This window comes from Cupressus sempervirens, chromosome 8, assembly GCF_028749045.1.
Source record: "Cupressus sempervirens isolate cs-2001-9-10 chromosome 8, ASM2874904v1, whole genome shotgun sequence".
Taxonomy (NCBI): domain Eukaryota; kingdom Viridiplantae; phylum Streptophyta; class Pinopsida; order Cupressales; family Cupressaceae; genus Cupressus; species Cupressus sempervirens.
Window position 1 is genome coordinate 67,048,284 of NC_143125.1, and position 21,646 is coordinate 67,069,929.

A 21,646-nucleotide genomic window follows, 5' to 3' on the forward strand; every position below is an offset into this window, starting at 1 on the left:
AAATTCAATGCTGAGGAGAGAGAACAAGATATCTTTATTGATTCTTCAAGTAAACAATATACATTCCTAGTTGTAAGGCCTTCTAGGTTATGGCCAAAATAAAATACAATCTTTGAATTCTCTCTTCCAAGCACCTATATTTTGTTTACAATCTTGCCTCTAGCTTTTGTCTACCTTCTTCTTAGCTCCCTAAAACCTAACCTTAGACTTCCTTAAATACTTGGCAAAATGGCTTACATAAGACTCTAGAACATAGAAAGGCCACAAGGCAGTTGTTTACAAATATTAGCTACCTAATAGAAATTAAATGCAAGCAAATTTGACCCAAGCTAGAACCAAATGTATACAACTTGGCAAATAAAAACTTGCACATGACATCCACATGAGGTTGGCATCCAAAGGAATCACTTGGTAGCAACTATGAACTTGGCATCCCCCAACACTTGTCAACCAAAGGAAATCACTTGGCAACCAAAGGCACTCAGAAACCAAAGGATTCACTTGGCATCCAAATAATTTACTTGGCAACAAAAAGAACGCAGCAGCAACTAAGAATGACTCGACATCCAAAGAGTTCAATTGACAACCAAAGGAACTCATCAGCAACTAAGAACTCAGTAGTCACTGGAAAAAAGAGAAAAAGTGTAGGATTGCAAGGAAACCAAGGATGCTCCTACATTAGAATTTGAAACTGTAAGGATTTAAATAGAATTTGCAAAATACTTTCCTTAAAAGATTAGTGTAAAAATTTGTTTCTGCACCTGAGTTTCCTTACAATATGAAGGATTAATTGGTGAAATTAGTTAAATTTTTATTGGCTCCTGATTCACCCATCCCCTCTATGTAAGCTAGCCTACCTTATATTTGCAGCATTATTTTAATTTCAATGTGTAACTTAGCTACCAAATCATTATATGATTTTTTATTGATAGGCTTGGGGCAGCTATTAGATCCTTTGCAATTTGTAAATGTATTTTCATTACCTCAAGACCTTACCTTCATGTCTACACTTACTTTTTGAAAAGTATTTTTGACTTCATTTGTATGAAATGGTGTTTCGCACAAAATTTTGAATAATGTATGCACATTTTGGACCAAATTTTCTAATTTATTAGCATTAGTGGACAATTCCACTTGTTCAAGGATAACTTTCTTAGCAATGTTTTTACAACTTTACTTTCAAGTTACATTCTACTCTCTCTATCAATTTTGCCTCAGTATCTATATCAACCTCATTGAGCTTCTCCACTATTTGGAAACATTTCTCCAAGATTGGAGTGTTCTAATTCAATGTAATATTTCGGACAACTTTGAACACTATATTCCTCACATCAGGAAGTACTTTATTTTTGTTATGTCCCTTCTTCAATATTTCTTGCTAAGCATTAGTTGAAAATAATTAACTATGTAGAAAAATGGAATTAGTGTCCATAGTATTGGGATTCTAACTTTAGGTATAGTACTTAATTCATCTATTGTGGAAAAATTGGTTCTTACTATTGGTGTCTTCTTCTTCTTCTTCTTCTTACATCATAGGTGCTTAGGGATAACTATTGTGGCACTAGAGTCTTGTACTCTAAATTTGTCTTTTTTGGTTCCTTATCTTTCTTCATTTCATCTCTCTTTTCATTTCAATGGATATCCATATCAACTAATATGGGTTGTGTGGGTGGGATCTTAGCCATACCCTATAATTGTTTCACTATTGAATCAATTTTGTTACTTTCTTTCTTTATATCCTCTCATGTATATCCTTCTTTACTTATCACATGTGGTACCATATATGCATATTGAAATATGGTTTGTGGTTTAACCACTAACTATGGCAAATTATCTTTCTTCTTTTCACAAGACAAGTCTACAAGTCCTTGCCCAATATTTCCCTCACTCAAAGGTTTGTGGGTTGATGATCTTTCTCCTATAGTTGAATCATCTAGTTTTTTCTCAACTATTTCTCCTTATATTTGAGTATTTCTACCATCAACAATATTAGTCTCTTTCTTGGTATCTGTATTTCCTCCTAGAATGTCTTGATCTTGATGCTCATTTTGGTTTGTATTTGTATCCTCTTTATCTTCATTTGTGCCCATAGGAAGTGTCAGCTAAAGAATGTGGGTAAGACCTTGCAACAAGTTCTCACTTTTCATCAGAAATGAAGCAAATGAAAAGAGGGAAAAAATCTTTTAAGCCACTTTGCATGAAGCCTTGGCTTCCATCAAAGCTCCACATGACTTCACTTGAAGCCATGTGGACATGACTTTGATAGAAGTTGCAAATGTCACTTGAAGCCTTATGCACTTTTTTTGAAGCCTATGAGGCTTCATTTGAAGCCTCTCTTAACCCTAGTTGTCACCCAAAATTGGCTTTTTATAAGTCATTTTAAAATTTTAGTGTTCATTTTTATGGCAACAGTTTTGCAATAGGGCTTGAAAAGAACTTCATGATGTCTTTAGTTGCATCATCATTCCAACTTAACATTTTCAACTTCCTTCAAGCCTTAAGCTTACCAGGTATATTCATTTGTGTATTTTTAATGATTATTTAGTTATTTTTAATGAATATTGCATTGATTTTGATGAATGATTAGTATTTTTTGATGAATATTTAGTTTTATTATGATTATTTTGTTATTTTTAGCATACATTAATTAATTTTATGTTAATATATTCTATTTTAGTTTAAATGTTACAAAATAATATGTTTAGAAATATAAAATGCTAGGTAGATAAAAAATAAAAATAAAAAATATGATTAGATATAGAAAACCAAAAATATGATCAGATGTAGAAAACCAAAAATATGATTAGATGTAGAAAACTAACAATAGGATTAGATCTAGAAAACAAAAAAGTATCTAAAACTCTAGATGAATTAAAAACTAAAAAGATTACTTTTAATATCTAGAAAAACTCTCTCTCTCTCCTCACTTTCTCTCTCTTCTCTAGAATGTTCTCTATCTTTACTCTCTGCCCCTCACTTTCTCTCTTTTCTCACTTTCTCTCTCCTCATACTTTATCTCTCCTTGAACTCTCTCTCTCTCTCTCTCTCTCTCTCTCTCTCTCTCTCTCTCTCTCTCTCTCTCTCTCCCTCCCTCTCCCCAGTTTCTCTCCCCTTATTGACCCCTTCTGTTCTTGTAATATTAAGTTAACATTTAGTTTTCACATGTCATACCAATAGATCACATCCCACAATCAAGCTTAGCCTCAGGATTAGGGATAGGAACATGACTAGGGATAGGGTTAGGCTTAGGCTTAGGGACATGGACAAGCTTAGGCTTAGGGACATGTTAGGATTAAACCATGGATAAAAATAATAATTACATGCAAATATAAACAATATCTTAAAATAATAGATCACACAGAAAAGAACACAAGATATCAAGATTTAATGTGGTTCACCCAATTCATGGGCTTTGTCCACCAAACAACAAACCTAATATTTTTATGATCTAGTAATTACAACTTGATTACAATCTGTAATGTCTTATAGCTCAATACCACTATAAGAACCAATTTTTGCATCACCTTATTAATAAATCACTAACCCTAAGCCCTTTTATACAAGTATTAAACTATTTTAGGGTTATAATTAAATAATTACATGTCAGACCAAAAATCTCAATAAAATAGGGCCCAAAAATTCTTTTCGAGGCCATGAGCTGAGTCCCAAATAATTTATGAAGTATGTACAATACTTCCCTAATTAGTCACCACAAACTAAGAAGACATGGATTACCTATTGATGTATCCTCTTTCCATCCTCATGTTCCTCATACGACTTCTATATTCCTATTTGTAACTACAAAGACTACTAGGATGAGATCAGTTATTGATTGATCTTAGGATCAGCTAGATAGAAGTATATGTTAGCAAATTTTGACTAGTCTTAATGAGCTTATTAAGTGATTTAGATCATAGGCTACATTTGTATCATAGCCTATATATAGGATTTTTTTTGAGCTTCGAGTAAAGATCTCAGTTGTTATATGCTTAGACCAAGTTTAGAGAAAGGTTTCTAAGGAGATTATCAAATAAGAGACCTTCCCAGTTTATGAGGCGAAGACCAAGGCTAGGGCATATCAGGTTACTAAAATTTTGTACCACATATTTATTGTATGATATCCCCTTTATTCCTAGAAACACATGGTCTTTATCCTAATAATGACCAAATTCCATTAAATTTTGTCGAGTAGTTGTACGGGGAGTTCTATTTGGAGCATTGTATCAACTATTTAGATATTCTAGGATATTATGGTTAGGGATGCAGTAGATTTTGTAATCATGATACACACCATGATTTGAATCATGTTCTTCCTCATCATCATGCATTGGTGGGATCTAGGACACTAGCAGTGAGTTGAGTGATGGCTACTACTATAGATAGAGTTGCCATTGCTTCTCAGAGGGAAGATGTTGATTAGATATGACTCATTGGATCTGCTACTAGGAGCATTACATTTGACACTTTTGGTAGATATCTTCTAAGTAGACCTAGTTAGTGTACATAATCTTCTAAGGCATCATCAAGTACTACACTACCCACTAATGAGATCTATAGAGTTGCATATATTCCTATACCATGAGATATATGTGGCCTCACTTGAGAGTACAAACATATGGAGATGGCCTTCTATTTTCTAAATGTTCTTTTACAAACATATTTATAAATCGTAGATACATAGAGGATGCCTTTACACAGTGTCATAGAGACTATTTAACAGAGGCCTATATTTCGAGCATTCCATGACATGCCATAAGTTCATGCACACCAAATTACATAGCACTCTTAATAGGACTTGGGCATTGAACACCCTACACAACACTCTATTACTCTAAACTCTAGTGCTCAACACTCATCTTAGTAGTTAGATGCACAATAGTCTATTTTAGCTCCACCTGAGGGGACTTTAGGAGTTGATCGAGGTATTTCTATTTCTACAGATGGACTTAACCTACTTGATCAATAGTTACAAGATTTGAGTTAGATTCTTGTTCCCACTTAGTTGATACTCTGTTCTTCTTCATATGGATGACTCTCTAGTTTAGGACACATGCAAATGTTTACTTTATGATTGATCTTATTGAGACCTATACATTTATGGTTTGACATGTGTGTGTGTGTGTGCATTGATCTTTGCACATGTGTGTTTATGATTCATTTTTTTTTTAAACACATGAATGGTTCAATTTATGATCATCATATATGTTTCTAGTTTATGGTCCATGTCATATACATGTATTTAGTTTATGGTTAGACATGTAAATGATTGGTTCAATTTATTATTATCTAAATGTGATACACACATTTCTTGTTTATGATCCATGTGATATATGTGTATTTAGTTTATGATTAGACATGTACATGTTTGGTTCAATTTATGATTTTCTAAATGTTATATACATGTTTCTACTTTATGGTCCATGAGATATACATCTGTATTTAGTTTATGGTTAGACATGTAAATGATTGGTTAAATTTATGATTAGATAGATTATATATGTATTTATTTCATGGTTAGATGTACATGATTGATGAGAATGTATATGCACACATATGAATAGTAGTTCAAAAAATGAACATGTAAGTATTCAATATAACTCCTACATGTGTAGTTCATGGATTGAGTTCATGTAAATTTGATATAAGTCTTAAGTTTCATTAAATGCATGTTCATGTATAATGTATTCACATACCACATACATACACTCGCTATAAGTCCTACATGTTATGTATGAAATGAAAAAATTTACACATGTCTACACATATAATTTTCCTAGGTTACATGAAATGAACATACATGAATATGAAGTATTAAATGTAGCATGTCCTAGAAATGTGAAAGATCTAAGCAAGTGCTACAAATATGAAATATGTCAAGTGGTTCCAAGTGGTTTCACAAGCTCATGGAGAACATTTAATATTGTCTCTTGGTCCTTATTATCTAATCTCCACTTTTGACATCCACCTTTATGTTTAACTAGATGTAGAGAAATGGATGTAGCAATAACATGGTGACTATATTGAAGCACTTTTTTTTCAAGTTGCTAATCAACAAAGTGAATTCCATGTTTCACTAATTTGTGTTGGTTTAGATATGTTACCTCCAAAACAACTGAACCTATAGACCATGCATTTAAAAGACAATTTAATGTGTACATGTAATAAATAAATTCATCATTTAATAATATGTACACACAATCTAGTTAATTTAATGTGTACCTATAGGGAATACCATTCCATCACTTTCTTTAGGTTCAATTAACTTCATCCTTTATGTAGTAAAATACAATAAATAGTACCTCACTCCTACATTTCAAAGCTCAACAATAACTGCAAAGACTTCACCTACACTTAATTGAAATATAATACATGTCTATTGTGAGCTCTAAAATATCTTTGTGAATCATATATATATATATATATATATATATATATATATATATATATATATATATATATATATATATATTAAAGTACTTTATTGTAAGGTAGGTAATCAAAAAAGTGAATTCCATGTTTCACTAATTTGTGTTGGCTGAGATATGTTCCCTCTGAAACAATTGAGCCTGCAAACCATGCATTTAAAAGATAATTTAATGTGCACATGTAATAAATAAATTCACCACTTAATAATATACACACATAATTTAGTTAATTTAATGTGTACCTATAGGGAATAACATTCCATCACTTTCTTCAGGTTCAATTAATGTCATCCTTTTTGCAGTGCAACACAATATATAGTAAGTCACTCCTACATTTCAAGGCTCCACAATAAGTGTAAAGACTTTTACTACACTTAATTTAAATATCATACATGTATATTGTCAGGTCTAAAATATCTTTGTGACTTGTGTGTGTGTGTGTGTGTGTGTGTGTGTGTGTGTATTTATTAATTTTAAATTTTTACTTACCAATTTGAACTATTCTAGATATATGGTTATAATTAGTACAAATCAAAGGAATGTGATCAAAGTTTTCATCTTCATCTTTGTTAACTGTATTAGTAACAAGAAGTAGCACCAAAGTCCATACACCTACATATTCATGATCCTGATTGATGCATTCGTTGTAATTCTTAGCAATGCAATAATAACAAAAACATGAATAGTCTCCTATGTACAATGTCCAATAGTGATAATTTGTACTCATAACCAAATTTTATCATATTTTTCCTATCCTCTTGCAACCATGTATACTTTTCTATCCACACCTAAAGAAACATATTTATTATATAGAAAAAAACAAGAGAGAAAAATATATATTCACATGCCATGTGAGTATAAATTAAATTAGATGAGAGAAAATATATACATGTGCATCTACATTTACCTAATATCTCCCAAAAGACTCTACATGATACTATTTTACCCACTCTTGATGATGCAAAAATCTTATTTGATGCAAAATGTATCTTGCACAATTCAACAATGGCATGTGCATTATTTATATGATCTCCCTTATAATTCATTTGATACTTTCATAGAGAACATTTGATACAAGCTCTAGCACCATCATGTTCACCTTTACAATATCAACTTTCAAAGAAACTCCATACATGTGGTATAACATAATGTTTGTTGATACTTATGCCTCTTTCTTTGATATAAAAAAAAAAATTCATTAAACAATGTTCTACATATTTAATATCACATTATTTATCATCGTTTATGTAGAAGTGATATTATTTTTTGATGACTTGTGATTCAACTATGCTTTGAATACCATCCAAATCTAATTGTACATGATGATAACATACTAGTATCATAATAGCAACCTAAAAAAAAGTAGTTTGATTAAATAAACTTTTGATGAACAAATGAATAGTTTTCTACAAAGTCAACAACTAATAAAATGGTTCGAAGTGGGAAATTATCTCTAAATGTTTGAAATTTTTGTGCTTGCCACTTTGCCAAAAATACACATGATGAATATATGGTTGTATCAAACTTTTAAATTTTTCCATAAATGCTCCAATGGTTATCTCCTCTCCAACACATTCTAATTTTTTCGATCCTTTCCTAGATTTAGTTTTGTTCATTACATACATGTAACCCTTGCAAGTTATTATTTTTGCGACATCAATATCTTCATCATTCAAAGAAAAATAGCCAAATTAGAATAGGTGCCACATGTTCCTCTAATGCAATTGATTTGACCAATAGGATCATCTATTTTTTCATATAAAATAGATGAGATGAACTCACTTCATCTACTAGGAGGGGAATTTTTATAACCAAAAGTTTCTTCAATAAATTTCTAATAAATTGATAGTGGAGATCGAATTCAATATGATAATGACAACAAAAAGTTTCAAAAACTTAGTTTCTCCTAACATCATATGGCTTCAATATTTCAAACATTCTCTACCATATCTTTATATTAGGATTTGAACTACAAAATGAGACATGCATTTCATGTTGTGCTATGTCCAACCAATGTTTTGTATGATGTTCATAAAGGTTAGCCCTAACCCTATGTCTAAGAACATCTCTGGTATTTGATGAAGAAAAAGTATTATCATTCCAAAATTATATTACAAAATTTTTTAAGCTATCATCAATCCTATCACAATGAGGATCTCTACACATAATTTTCCAATTTCCTTTCCAAACGGCTATCATCAAAAACCATTCTCCTCTTAATATATTTTGATATGGTTTTTCTTCTAAAACCAATATGTGATGAAATTGAAGATATTTTCCTAATTTGGGGTATACTACTACCAAGAATAGATTGCAACATAACTCTTCTTGTAGGACTCTTATCTTTACTTCAAGTTTTTTTCCCTATAGAGATCTAACCTTTCTTCACATTTTCAATCATATTAGTTTGCATGTTAGAAAATTTTCTCTTTTTTGATGTTGTCTACACCTAGCAATTTTAATGACTCTTCAAAGTTTCTCTATAAAAGAACATGAGCAAGTAATTGAGCTTTTTCAAGTGTTTCAAAACATCAAATTTACTTGATATTTATTTTACTATCTTATTCAAAGATATTTTTAGAAAGACTTAATGGTTTAATAAAATTAATTAATTTCAATTTATTTGCATCCATCATAAGTAAATGATCTAAATTTCTACGAGTGATGTTTTTCTTTACACTTATGGCTAATCTTATGCATTCATCAGTACCAATTTGGATAATTGATTTTGACCCTTCTCCAAATTTCATTGATTTATGTCCTGAATTATCATGTCCCAGATTGTTATATCCTAGATTGTCATGACTCAAATCTTCAACAACATGTATTTGCCTATCTTGTGATTGTTTGTTAAGACCTACATCCATATAAATGAATAAATTTAGAAAAGTAATTATAAAATTAAAAATATACACGTCCATATGAATTTACACATGTACATACATTCTCCTTTTTGTGATAATTTGCTAAAGTTTTCTCACGATTTCTCTATCCTACACCAGTTGATCTATTTCTTGCTGATTTTCTTTGTGTTCCTTGGTGTTGTCCCATCTTTGATTTTAAAAAAATTACAAAATTATTTTTAATTTTCTTTGGTCTTCAAAAAACTATCAAAATATTTTAATTTGTCTTCATTCTTCTTCCTTTTTCTTCAAAAACAATGAATTCCTTGTAAGATTGTTCTACATTGATTTTAAAAATGAAGGCAATTTTTTTTTTTATATCAAACAAAAAATATTTTAAAAAAATTGTAGTTGACAAGGGGCTTTGAGCGAAGCCCCCTATCACCAAAAGTGATAGCCAAGGGGCTTCGAACGAAGCCCTATGGTACCTAAAGCAACCAAGGGTATTTGAGTGAAGCCCCCTAACACCCAACATGGTAGTCAAGGGGCTTCAAATGAAGCCTCTTGGCTACACTTGGGGCTTCGTTTGAAGCCCTCAAGACCTTCTTTGGAAACATCCCTAGGGGCTTTGAATGAAGCCCTTAGTAAAATGTGATAAACAACCTTACTAGCTTCATTGAAAGCCTCTTTGAGTCAAGACTCAAAAGTGGACTCTGTATGAAGTCGACTTCATGTGAAGCATCTAAAAGGGAAATTTTCTCAATATATTCTTAATTTCTATCAAATTTTCCTATTTTGATCACTCAAACAAGGGCCAAATAACTTTAAATACTCAAACATAATTTGGAAAGGTGTTGTTCTTTCAATAAGCTTTCCAATGAATATATTTTTAGCATATATTGTGTTAAATGTGGTGTTTTATTTTTTGTTTTATTAAATATAGGTTTTTTTATCATTTTAGAAATTTTCATTTGAAGCTTTTGGAAATATATAAAAGTAAAGAATAACTTTTTTGTAAAATACAATCATCAAAGCTATGTGTGTTAGTTTTCTAGCAAGCCAATAAAAATTGCATTTCGATATATATAAATAAAGTTATATTGATCAAAAGAAACCTATGTCTAAATTAGCATTAGCATCACTTTGTCACTAAATTTTTTTTTTTTTTTTTTACAAAATTTAACAAAACGAATAAAAGTTACTAGATATTGATGTTACTATTCAAGCCTTAGAAAGAATTTTTTAATTATCATATTTTGAAAAAATGTTATGTTGATCAAAACACCCATCACTTTTTGAAAATATCAATTTTTATATTAACCACTTGCCAAAGGAGATAAAAAAATGGACTTCAAATCGCTGGTTTACATCATCATCAAATTCTTTATGGTTTTTTATTAATATGCATTTGAAAATGAAGTTTTTGTTAAAAATATCTATTTTAGTGTCAAACTTGGCCAAAAAGTGGGAACCATTACCATGGTAATAATTTTTTTAAAGTGTATACCAAGGCTTCAAATGAATTGATCAATAGGGACAAAATCTCTATCTTCTTTATCAATACCCCTATCCCTAGATAGGAGAAGACCACTAAACTTTTGGAGTGTAAGGTTGAGAGCTTGTCTACTTTGTATGTGGGACTACCTTTAGGGTTGAAACCCTCACATGCCTTCTAGGATAAGATGGTTGATAGATTCAATATTTGGTTAGCTAGCCTTAAAGGTTCCCTTCTTAGCCAAGCAATGAATCCTCAACTTCTTAAGTAAAATTTACAAAGAATTTTGATTTATGGTCTTAGCTTGTTTAAAATGCTTGTTAAGTTCTTGGATACTGTTGAAACAATATTGAGGAATTTTCTTTGGTCTAGAGTTGAGGGAAAGAAATTGGCACTAGTTTCTTGGAAAAAAATTTGTAACACAAAAGAGAATGGAGGTTTGGGAATTGGCTTGATCAAATTATATAGCTTTTGTCATTTGGAAAAACAAATTTAGAGCATTTTTGAAAAAAATAAAGATTGGAACAAACTCTTGAAGAGTAAGTACCTGATCAACAATAATAACATAATGGAATTCTTGAGCTCCAAAAATTTTGTTCGTGGGTCTTGCATATGGAATGACATCTTGCAAGGTAAAGAGTTAATCAAGTCAAGATCTAGATGGAAAGTGGAAAGTAGTAGTAAGGTGGATTTTTGGAAAGATAAATGCATTTTTTAGGAACCAATTTCTTCTTTGGTGAGGTTTCAATCCTTCAAGGATAGATGTATTATATGGCTTGGATCTCAAGGCTTAGACTAATAGTAGAATGATGGATGGGTGGATCTCAAAGCCCTTGATCATATTTTTACTTCCTTAATGAGTGATCTCAACTCTATAGTGTTTGTCAGGAATGAACCTTATAGGATTTTTTATGAAGGCAATGTCATTTGTTCTTATTTTGAGGCATCGACTATATGTTCTTTGTAAAATCTTATCACTCTTCCCTAGTTTGGGCCAAGGAATGGAACTAGCATTTTATGCTGATATTTTTTTCTATGGATTATAAAATTGTGGAAACTTGTTCTTAAATTTGTAATCCTATATGTGACTTGCGATGAGAGGTATGATAGGGAAAAAAATTATCATTTTGTCTTGCTTAATCATTTGAGTCATAAAATTAGGGTTTGTTTCCGATTTTATCTACCATGTTCTCTTTCTCATAACATGAAGGAGTATAAGGAAAAACCTTATAAACCCATTCTTCATGAAGGGTTGATGTGGTTAGTTTTTGAGTTTATGATGGACCATGTGAAGAATACTCTCCCTTCATATGTCTCTATTAGAAAAATTAAAAAATCCCTAAAACCCTAGGAAGTAGCAAAGATAAAGGAAAGAGAATGATGACCAAGATGAGAAAGGTGAAAAGGAGATGAAAAAATTAAATACAAAGAGTGTAATCTATAATGAAATGGTGTTAGATTCTAAAGAAGTTTTTGAATAATATGCCAAAGTTCTTGGAATGAAGGAAGAACCAAACAATGAATACTCTAGTGGATTGGTGGAAAAACTTTTTAGGCTACCAAGTACCTATCCCTCCCTTGTTTCCATTAATTTTGAGAATGTGAAGGGTGGATTAAAGAAGAAGTAGTATATGGGAGCTAAAAATGTTGAGACTGGGGAAGAAAAAGAGGGAGTTAAATATGTTGAATTTGGTGAAGAAGAGGATGATTATGATAAAGTGTCCCAATGCTATAACTCTTTTGAGGAAAAGGTCATTCATGATGTGTAAATTACACTAGAGAAATTTTCTCCCAATGCTACCTATGAAGAGTCTAAGGATAAGAATGAGGAAAATAGAGAGAGGAAATTCCTTATTACCAATATCATGTATGTTCATGTGGTCGATGTTAAATTGTTGGAGGAAGATATGAAAGTTATTGATATTCATCCTCAATTAGATGGAATCCAAAGGAAAAAATATATTTCCATATAAAATTTTAGAATGGAGCAATGGACCTTTAATTTCATCAAAACACTTAATGTAAATTATGGCCCTCAATGTGAAAATGGAGGAAATTGACAAACAGATCATTGAGAAGGCAAGTAGTGGCAATGCTAGGAATTATGTGGATGTAAAGATATAAGGCTCAATCACAAAATTGATAATTTGGTAAGAAAAACCACTACTTTGGTCAATAATTAGCAAAAGCTCTTGGATGCCTTATTGGAAAATATAATTAGAAATTACTAGGAATGTGGATATGAAAGAAAAAATCATCATACAAGAGACACCAAGTAAGAAAAATAACCATTTCTACTACTAGGAACTTGAACACTAAGATTAATGAAAATATCAAAGAAATATGGGGAAATGAATTAAAAGAAATTATGAGTTTAGGGATGAATTATAAATATAAAGATAGAGGATAATATTTGGTTTGCAAGAATAGTGGAGGAGATAGTAAATGTTCAAATATTTTGTGATTCATTTTGGCTTGAGTTTGAATAACTAAAGAAGATGGGAAAGAGCATCATGGCTAAAGAGAATGAAATACTTAATTTTAATTGGCATGATGACTTAGTTTATAATGAATGGATGAAAAAATATACCTCAATAGCATAATCTTTAAAGGTGGTAGTAGAAGACAAATCACAATGCATGCACACAACTAAAGAAGATCGGCAATCAGTTGAAAAGGATCTTGTAACAACTAAAGAAGTTGAAAAATTGGCTCCACCACCTTTAGGAGAAACAATAAGAGAAGAAAAGGAAAAAATATTTTAATGATCAAGGGTAGGAAAAATTGAGGAAACTCTTACCCCATGACAAAGAATAAACAAATAGAATGTGTGGCAACTAATTATTGTCAAGAATGGAAAACAAGTTATTAGAATAGGATACCTTACTTTTGTGTTTCATCCACTATGAGTATACCCATATAAAAAATTCATACATCTACCTTCAAATCAAATGAAAGATGCCACCTATGCTTAAGTCAATCATCCCTGGGGTTGAAGGTAGTGACACTTTTTTCATTTTTGTAACTATGTTTTATTAAAGGATAGTTGTCCTCTTCCCTTTGTGCCTTAAGCTTGTTACAAATAATCCGATATAAATGAGTTCCCAAGGCAAGAAGATGGTCCATATTTTCATTTTGATTGAACATGTACACTTTCGATTTTTGGAGTCAGTCCAGAGCTATATAATTATATTGATTCAAAAATTCCATTAATGCAAATACAAAGTTAGATGGCTAAGTCTATTTGGAGTTCATTCTCACTGAATTTGACACTAAGTTGTATATTTTTAAAGAAGATAATACTAGAAGTGTTTATAGTATAGTCACCTAACCTAAATCTTGTCTCTTTTGGTGTTACTTTTGATTTTCTAGAATTTGACAATTAGGTCTATTAAATTTTAGTTATAATTCATTTTGAATTAGATCTTAGTTCATATTTTGTTGATAGTCTAATAGGTTATGAAAATGCTTGATATGAATTTTGGAGAATTTAAAGTTTTCTTAAAGAAGATCATGATAAGAATGAGATTTTTGACCAAGTATTGTCCTCCTTTTCACAAAGTTATAGGATAGATCTGTTTCTATGTGTCAATTTTTTTTGAATGATATCCCAATGGAAAAAGCACTAATCATATTTTGAATGGGCAAGATCTAGATTAATTTTATAGCACAAAATTTAATCAATCAAATTATTTAAATTTGTGGTTGTAAAATTTTAAAGTATACCCTTCGCTTATTTTAAGGAGCATATGGTTTTGAGAAGTTTGTCATTGTGCATCCTCATTTCACCTTTTATTATGGAATTCATCTCAAGAAGCAATAAATATGTTGAAGACTCGTGAATTCTTAGGTATACCCACTTGAATCTAGGAGAATTCAAAAGGAAGAAGACTGAAGCAATCTTAATAGTTGGCCCTATTTTTCTTTTTAAGAGTACAAATTATGGATTTTGGATGTCTCTTAGGTATCCTTTGCATTTATAAAAGGTAGCTAAAATATTGTCAAAATCAAGAGCAAAAAAATTTGATGCATATTCGAAAGGATTTTTATAAGTTGAGGGAAGAAACATTGTTGATAAACCAAAAGATGTGCAGTTTTGTGAAGAAGGAATTGGTCTGCCTTGGATTTGTAGTTTTAGAAGAAGGTCTAAAAATGGACCTAGAGAATGTGAAGGGTCTCCTTGAATGGCCTACTCCAAAGAGTGCTATAGAGGTAAGATATTTCCTTGGACTGGTTAGTTTTTGTAGAAAGTTCATAAGAGGTTTTAGTAGTATTTGTGGACCCTTGACTAAAACAATGAGAGGGGATAGGAAGGAATTTGAGTGGATTGTAGGAGAAGATAAGTTTTTTAATATGTTGAAATAGAAAGGTACAAAGAAGTCTATTTTAGAACTTCTATATTTTAACAAGGTTTTTCAAGTAGATTGTGATGCTAGTGGTACTATAATAGGAAATATTTTGAGAAAAGAAGGTAGCCATGTTTCTTATTTTAGTATGAAGTTGACTAATTATAAAAAAGAATAAAAAATTATTTGTGATGAGAAATTTTATGCTATAGTTTAGACATTGAAGAAGTGGAGACACTATCTTCTTCCTAAGGAGTTTTTCTTGTATAGTAATCATCAAGATTTTCAATATTTGAATAGTCAAGGAAAATTAAACTAGAGGCATTTGAAGTGGGTTGATTTTTTACAAAGTATACTTTTATTTTGAAACAAGCAAGTGGGAAGTCTAATAGAGTTGTAGATGATCTTAGTAGAAGACAATTTTCACTAACAGAGATGTACATTAAGGTGGTTCGGTTTAGTGAACTCATTAATTTGTATCTATAGGATCCAGATTTTGCTAAATCTTGGAACGATTGTATAGAGCCTATTACACTTGACAGGATAGAGTGGTTGGATTTCATAATCCAAGATAGTATGATATTTAAAGGAAGTTAGTTGTGCAGTCCCAAAAGTTTGATGAGAGATAATCTCATCCAGAAGAAGCATAGTGGTGGATCGACTAGACATTTTGGGAGAGATAAGACCTGTTCTTTGGGAGAGATAATACTAGTTCAAGTACAATGGACTATTCTAGTAGCTAGTTCAGCTACAAAGGAGATTGAGGAGATACTAGATAGTCATGTAGGCAAAATTACAAGGAAAAAACTTATGAAGAACACATGGTCAATGGAAAGGGATGCCAGTAGAAGATTCGTCATGGCTAGCAAGGGATGAGGTTAAGTGTCTTAGTTTTCCTCTGGATACTAGACACGTGATGAGGTATTTCTCAAACTACCCTTATTGTCTAATGTAGGACCATCCTGGGTGTAAGAGTAATCTTGCATCACCCAAAAATATTTTGTTTCAATTGTTTGAATAAGGGATTTCTTAATGTAGAGTTGTTATCCATGGAATCTTGCTACTTAGTAAGTCATTCATACGAGATCAAAATATCCTAATTTTAGAGGTGGAGGTTCATCTTAGTCTTATCAGCCTATCAGTCGAGGCTCAAAGCCATATTATAAGTATTGTTGAAGTTATTATGGATTTTTGGAATAAATTTTGGTACAAAAATGTTGGGCTTAGTTTTGAAGAGCTAAATGTGCTCGAATGAGGCCCAAAAACTTGATGGACGGGTGTTTTCTCTAATCTAATCATGTAGATCAAAGGATGAGGAATTTGGAAAGTGGTTATAATAGCCAATCATATTAATGGTTAGTTATGGCCTTCCAAAGTTTGGCCAATAAAAGACTTCTAAAATAAATGTCAAATATGTATTTGATTAACTCTATATGTATCATTAGGGTCTGTTGACCCTAGGTATTAGGTTTGTTTGTCTAGAACCTTCCCAGGTGGCATAAAATTGCATATTTAAGAAATTCTCATACATTATCTAGGACAACTTTAGGTGATAGTTCTTAGATTTGTCTTCCATATTACTATAATAAAAACACCCCTGTAGGTTAGCATAGTGTAATTTTGAATTTTGTAATTTTGCATTTGTGATTATAATAAGAAGCCCATATTTTACTCTAACAAATTGCAATCATTTCTTTATTTATGTTACATGTTTAAGGTATTAAGGGGAGAACCCTTCATCATACTCCCTCCTATGGAAGTAACTTGTGTAGGGCCTTCCAAATTAGTATGTACCAACTCTAATGGTGGTCTAGCCCATGTGGCATTACCAGAATTGAAGGGTATTCTATGTTGCTTACCCAAAATGTAATACTTGCACTTGTTACTAGATTCTAAAATACTTGGAAAACTATCCACCATTATTTTTTTGGATAATAAATTCAAACTAGCATAGTGAAGATGTCCATACCTTAAATACCATAACTTGGAGGGGTCTTTATTCATGCTATTAAAAGATGATTGCTTCTATATTGTTGTACACACTTTCTTGAGAGGTGCAACAATAGATTGAGAGCTAAAACATCTCTCAATCTTTAGTGGAAAGATTTAATTCTTTTCATTTAAATTGTTGCAACAACTTTCTTGCTCCCATCCTTCTCATGAATCACAAACTTGTCATTTTATAAGAGCACTTTGTATCCATTCTGAATGATTTGTCCAACACTCATTAGATTGTGCTTAGTACCATGGAAAAAATTAACATTGTGAATTTCTTTTTTCTCACATTACTTGGTATGGATCATAACAAATCTTTTTCACACAACAAGAACAATTACATTTGTCCCCATCTTAATTATAGACTTGTGATTCTTATCAATGAAACACAATAGACTTTCATTACCACTCATTTGGTTACTAAAACCACTATCTACATAACAAACATTAGGACTTCCTTCTTCACCAATATTGCACATAATAAAGGTTGTCTTATTGTTTTTTTCTCCAACATTTACATCAGTAACATTAGCAGTTTGTTGTGGTTGAACACTCTATTTTTCCCATCATTCATTTACATAATGCCAAAACTTGTGTAAATAATAACATTGAACGTTTCTCTTATTAGAAATGGTATTTCTTCATCCTCCTCGAGTACTATTTTGAGAACTACTTGCTAAGATTTCTACTCCAGATTATTTTTTTTCCAAAGTTGGCATGTCCTCTTCCTCAACCATGTCTAGAGTTTTTTCTTCCTCTCCACCTTCCTCTTGCATTGGCTTCATCTCTGAAAATGAGCTCTTGAGAAGAATTTTTAGATCTATTAAGACAATGTTAATGAGTATGGAAAGAACCCATCACCTACTCAGCTGTCAACTTGGACAAGTCTTTTGACTCTTTAATAGCAATCACAAGTGTTTCAAAAAGGAAAACTCTTCAAGGTTTTCTCCACTAATCTTTATTCTTCAATCACTTCTCCGTTATCTTTCAACTGATTTATCAAAGTGGAGACTCTAGGGCTTAACTTAGAAATAGATTCATTTTCTTTCTTAAGAAGAGATTCACACTCTCTTTGAAGGATTTGCAACTTCACAACACAAACTTGATCAGTCCCTTTGAATGCAGTTTCAAGAATATCCCAAGCTTATTTAGAATAACTCGTTATTGTTATTCTTGGAAATAAAGTCTTTGTTAAGGATGCTTCAATCAAGCTCATTGTCGTCACATCTTTCCTTCTTATCTCTCTCAGCTAAGTCTTATGATTTCTCGTTAAGGAAGCATACTGAACAAGGTCTATGATATCTGCGAAACCATTCTTTACAAGATCCCACAAGTTATTTTCTATCATGATGGTCTCTATTTTTCTTGCTCAAACATGATAGTTCTGTCCATGAAAGGACGATGCTTGCTGCCAAATTTTTCTCCCATCTCCAGCCATGTCTCCTACACAATAACTTCAAACACCTAACAAACAAAAATGCCCAAACTCAGTACAATTGAGGGCTTAACAATTCTAATGGCATGTGAAGATTTTAGAAGCAAAAAACCAAACAACAAATACCAAACTAATGCTTCCAAACCTAGATTATGTTTTTTCACATATAGGGAAGAGTAGTAGATGCATAGAGATTTCTTTTCTATCCAACCATGTGACATAACTAATTCGAATGGAGACAACAACAAGTGCTAGAGTATGCAAGAAATTCTTGTTTTATATTCAATAACTGAAACAAACAAATTACATTAAAAATAAACTTCTACAGCTTATATGTCCTATTTTTGTTACAAAACACCTAAGCACTACAGAGCTGCAAACAAAATTGTCTTTTCCATGAGCAATCTCCTCTCTATAGTGCAATACAAAAATAAATTTAATGCTAGAAGCTATGTGCTGAAGTATAGAGTACAGAGGAAATCAATTTTCTGCTGCAAATATAAACTATTGTTGTCTTCTATCAAATGCTCTGTTTTGAGCTCTATACTTCTTGCACACACTTGCCAAAATTAAAACCATTCTCTTCTATTCATAGGACTGGAGACTTCACCACTAAGTAATCAGTGACCTGCTTGGTAACTTAATCATGAAGAAAAGAGGGAGGAGCCTCGAGACTTAATTATCAAGTTATGAAAAGAAGAGATAAGAATTGATTTTCTGAGCAGCTATAAAGATTGAGTTGGTGACAACTATAGGAAGCATCTAAAAATTAATATTTTCTCTATGGAGGCTTCAGACAATCGGATTTAATTCATAAATCTCAACATAAAGTACAGTGAAAAGCATTTGATTTATTGACAAAAGCAGTGGTGGGACTGGGTACATTGGAAGAAGTATTACTGGATTATTAGCAGTGATTCGTCCATCTATGAGGTGAAATTATCTAGTATTGCAGACTCAATTTTTGTTTCAAAATAGTGGGCGGGAAGATATGTTCGAGTAGTAGAAGTAGTAATGCATACATCTGATACATATGCATCTTTTGAGATATTATGTCTGGCCTGTAGATAACACATGTACATATAACAATCAGTATTTAAAGTATCTTGTTATAAGGGAAGAAAAGTGCCTCAAAAGTAGAGAAAATTGTGGGCTTGTCTACTTTGATATGAAAGGTTGGGATCACCACATTAGTTAGTAGTTGCTGAAACAGAATGTCACCCATTAAGTCTTACAAGATCGTGCAAATAATCCCCACTATATTTGAGGCATTCGAAGCGGGAGTAGATTGATTTCAACCATCCTGAAATGGCACTGAAGAGGATTCATTCAACAAGTTAGTCACCTAAACATTTTTAATATCCTTCTATTCTGCCAACTGAAATGCTTGAAAATTGTAGGTCGCTATGTTGGAATATTAATTGTGGTTGGTCATTTCTCCCTGGAGCCAAATGCCCACCTACCTCCCTGACGACTTGCAGAACAATCAAATGAATTTATTTTATGGTAGGTGAAAATTTTTGAATTCAGAAATGAGGGGGAAAATATTTTGCAAGTATAACAAAAGGAATGATCAGATTCATTCGACAAGTGAGAAGTAGAGATAGAGAGAGAAGAAGTTGAAGAGCTCAGAAGTTGCAAAGAGCATAGAAAGTGATCAAAGTTTGTTGTAGAGACAAAGGAAATTCATTTCGTGCCTGTAGTTGCACATGTTTCTTCTCTGATCATTTTGTAAGTTGAATGTTTTATTGTTTCATTCATCTTGTTGAAGTAGCGATTGCTCTAGGCGTTATTGTATGCAGCCATTAGAGCTGCAAGTTTAAAGTTTCTAAGTATTGAAGTTGTTCAAGTTTTACCAGTTTAGGGTTTTTTGGTTGAAGCCGAATGCTCCCAAATTTTGTAATAGTTTGAATCTAAGTTGAATAGGAAGCAAGCAGGCATACATGATTCCATTGCTTCTTGTTCATTACATTTGTGAAATTTATTGTTGAGTATTTCAAGTTTTGAGTCTCTGGTTTTAATGGTGAAAATATTCACATCATAAGTCTGCACTTAGTATTGTCTTTGGTAGAAGTCATCTGCAGCTCAAACCGACCTCACTCGGTAATGTCTTCTACTGAGCTCCTCCCTACAGTGGCTACGGACCTCACTCAATGCTTTCTTCTACCAAGCTCCACCTTCTTGTGTATCGAGTTCACTCAGTAATCACACTACCGAGCTCACTCGGATTCCTTTGGTTACTGAGTTGTTTATCCTTCATTTACCGAGCTCACTCAGTAAACACTCCTGCCACCTATTTTCTTTGGTTATCGAGCAAAATCTGTCACCTAGTAATAGTTGTTGTTGAGAAATTTTTAGGGTTGTGCAAGAAATATTTAGGGTTGTTTTTTGTGATTGAAATATTTTTTATTTCTCACACGCTAATCCTTTGATTGGGAAAACTTTAGGGTACTGCTTCAAATAGAATTTTGTAATGTACTTGGCTGCAAACAATGGTTTGTTTTGCTTGTTTGGAGCTCTTAACATTTCTGTAATTAGTCCTCCTGTGCTTGACACTGAAATGGCATCTAAGTAATCTGCCAATCTAACATCTTGGCTGCCAAGTTTCTACCAATGAATTCATGTTAATTTTACTGCAGGAAAGCTTTAGAAATAGTAAGAACAATAGAAACAATTTAGAATATGTAACAATGGGTTGGGTTTGATATAAATAAATACTTGAAGCTCTTCTTCTAGAAATTCAAGGATTCTTGGGGATTATTCCTCGAACTCCTCCTCTGTTAATGGTAAGAATGGTGATCATATCTCCATTATAGGGTAACAGTTTTTTCATTTTTATCATTTTCGATAGTGCATAAAACTAAACCAAATGAAAATAACAAAAAAGACCCAAGGACCAAAACACACTCCTAGTATACACCAATAAATGGCCTGCAATTTGGAGGCCTTAAAACTTCATCTCGTATTAAAAATCTCTCGACCATTGGATAAAAGAAATTTATTTTCCCTTTACACTAAGTAGTAGACATATTACTACGTGACTCCAATAAGGAATCAAATAAAATCCATTTTTTCCTTCTTGGCTCAATGACATTCCAACTCCTTGA

The 21,646-nt window shown here is 32.0% G+C and overlaps 1 long non-coding RNA gene and 1 pseudogene across 1 annotated transcript; both read right to left on the bottom strand.

The window, feature by feature from the left end:
• The window catches only part of LOC149541642 (patatin-like protein 2), a 166,300-nt pseudogene extending 144,919 nt beyond the window's left edge, over positions 1-21,381 (bottom strand).
• LOC149541643 (uncharacterized) lies at positions 17,576-19,087 on the bottom strand. Its single transcript, XR_016355150.1, has 2 exons — positions 18,847-19,087; positions 17,576-18,568 (listed from the first exon to the last, which is right to left on the bottom strand). It is a non-coding gene; the product is annotated as an uncharacterized LOC149541643 (long non-coding RNA).
• Positions 21,382-21,646: the final 265 nt, after the last annotated feature.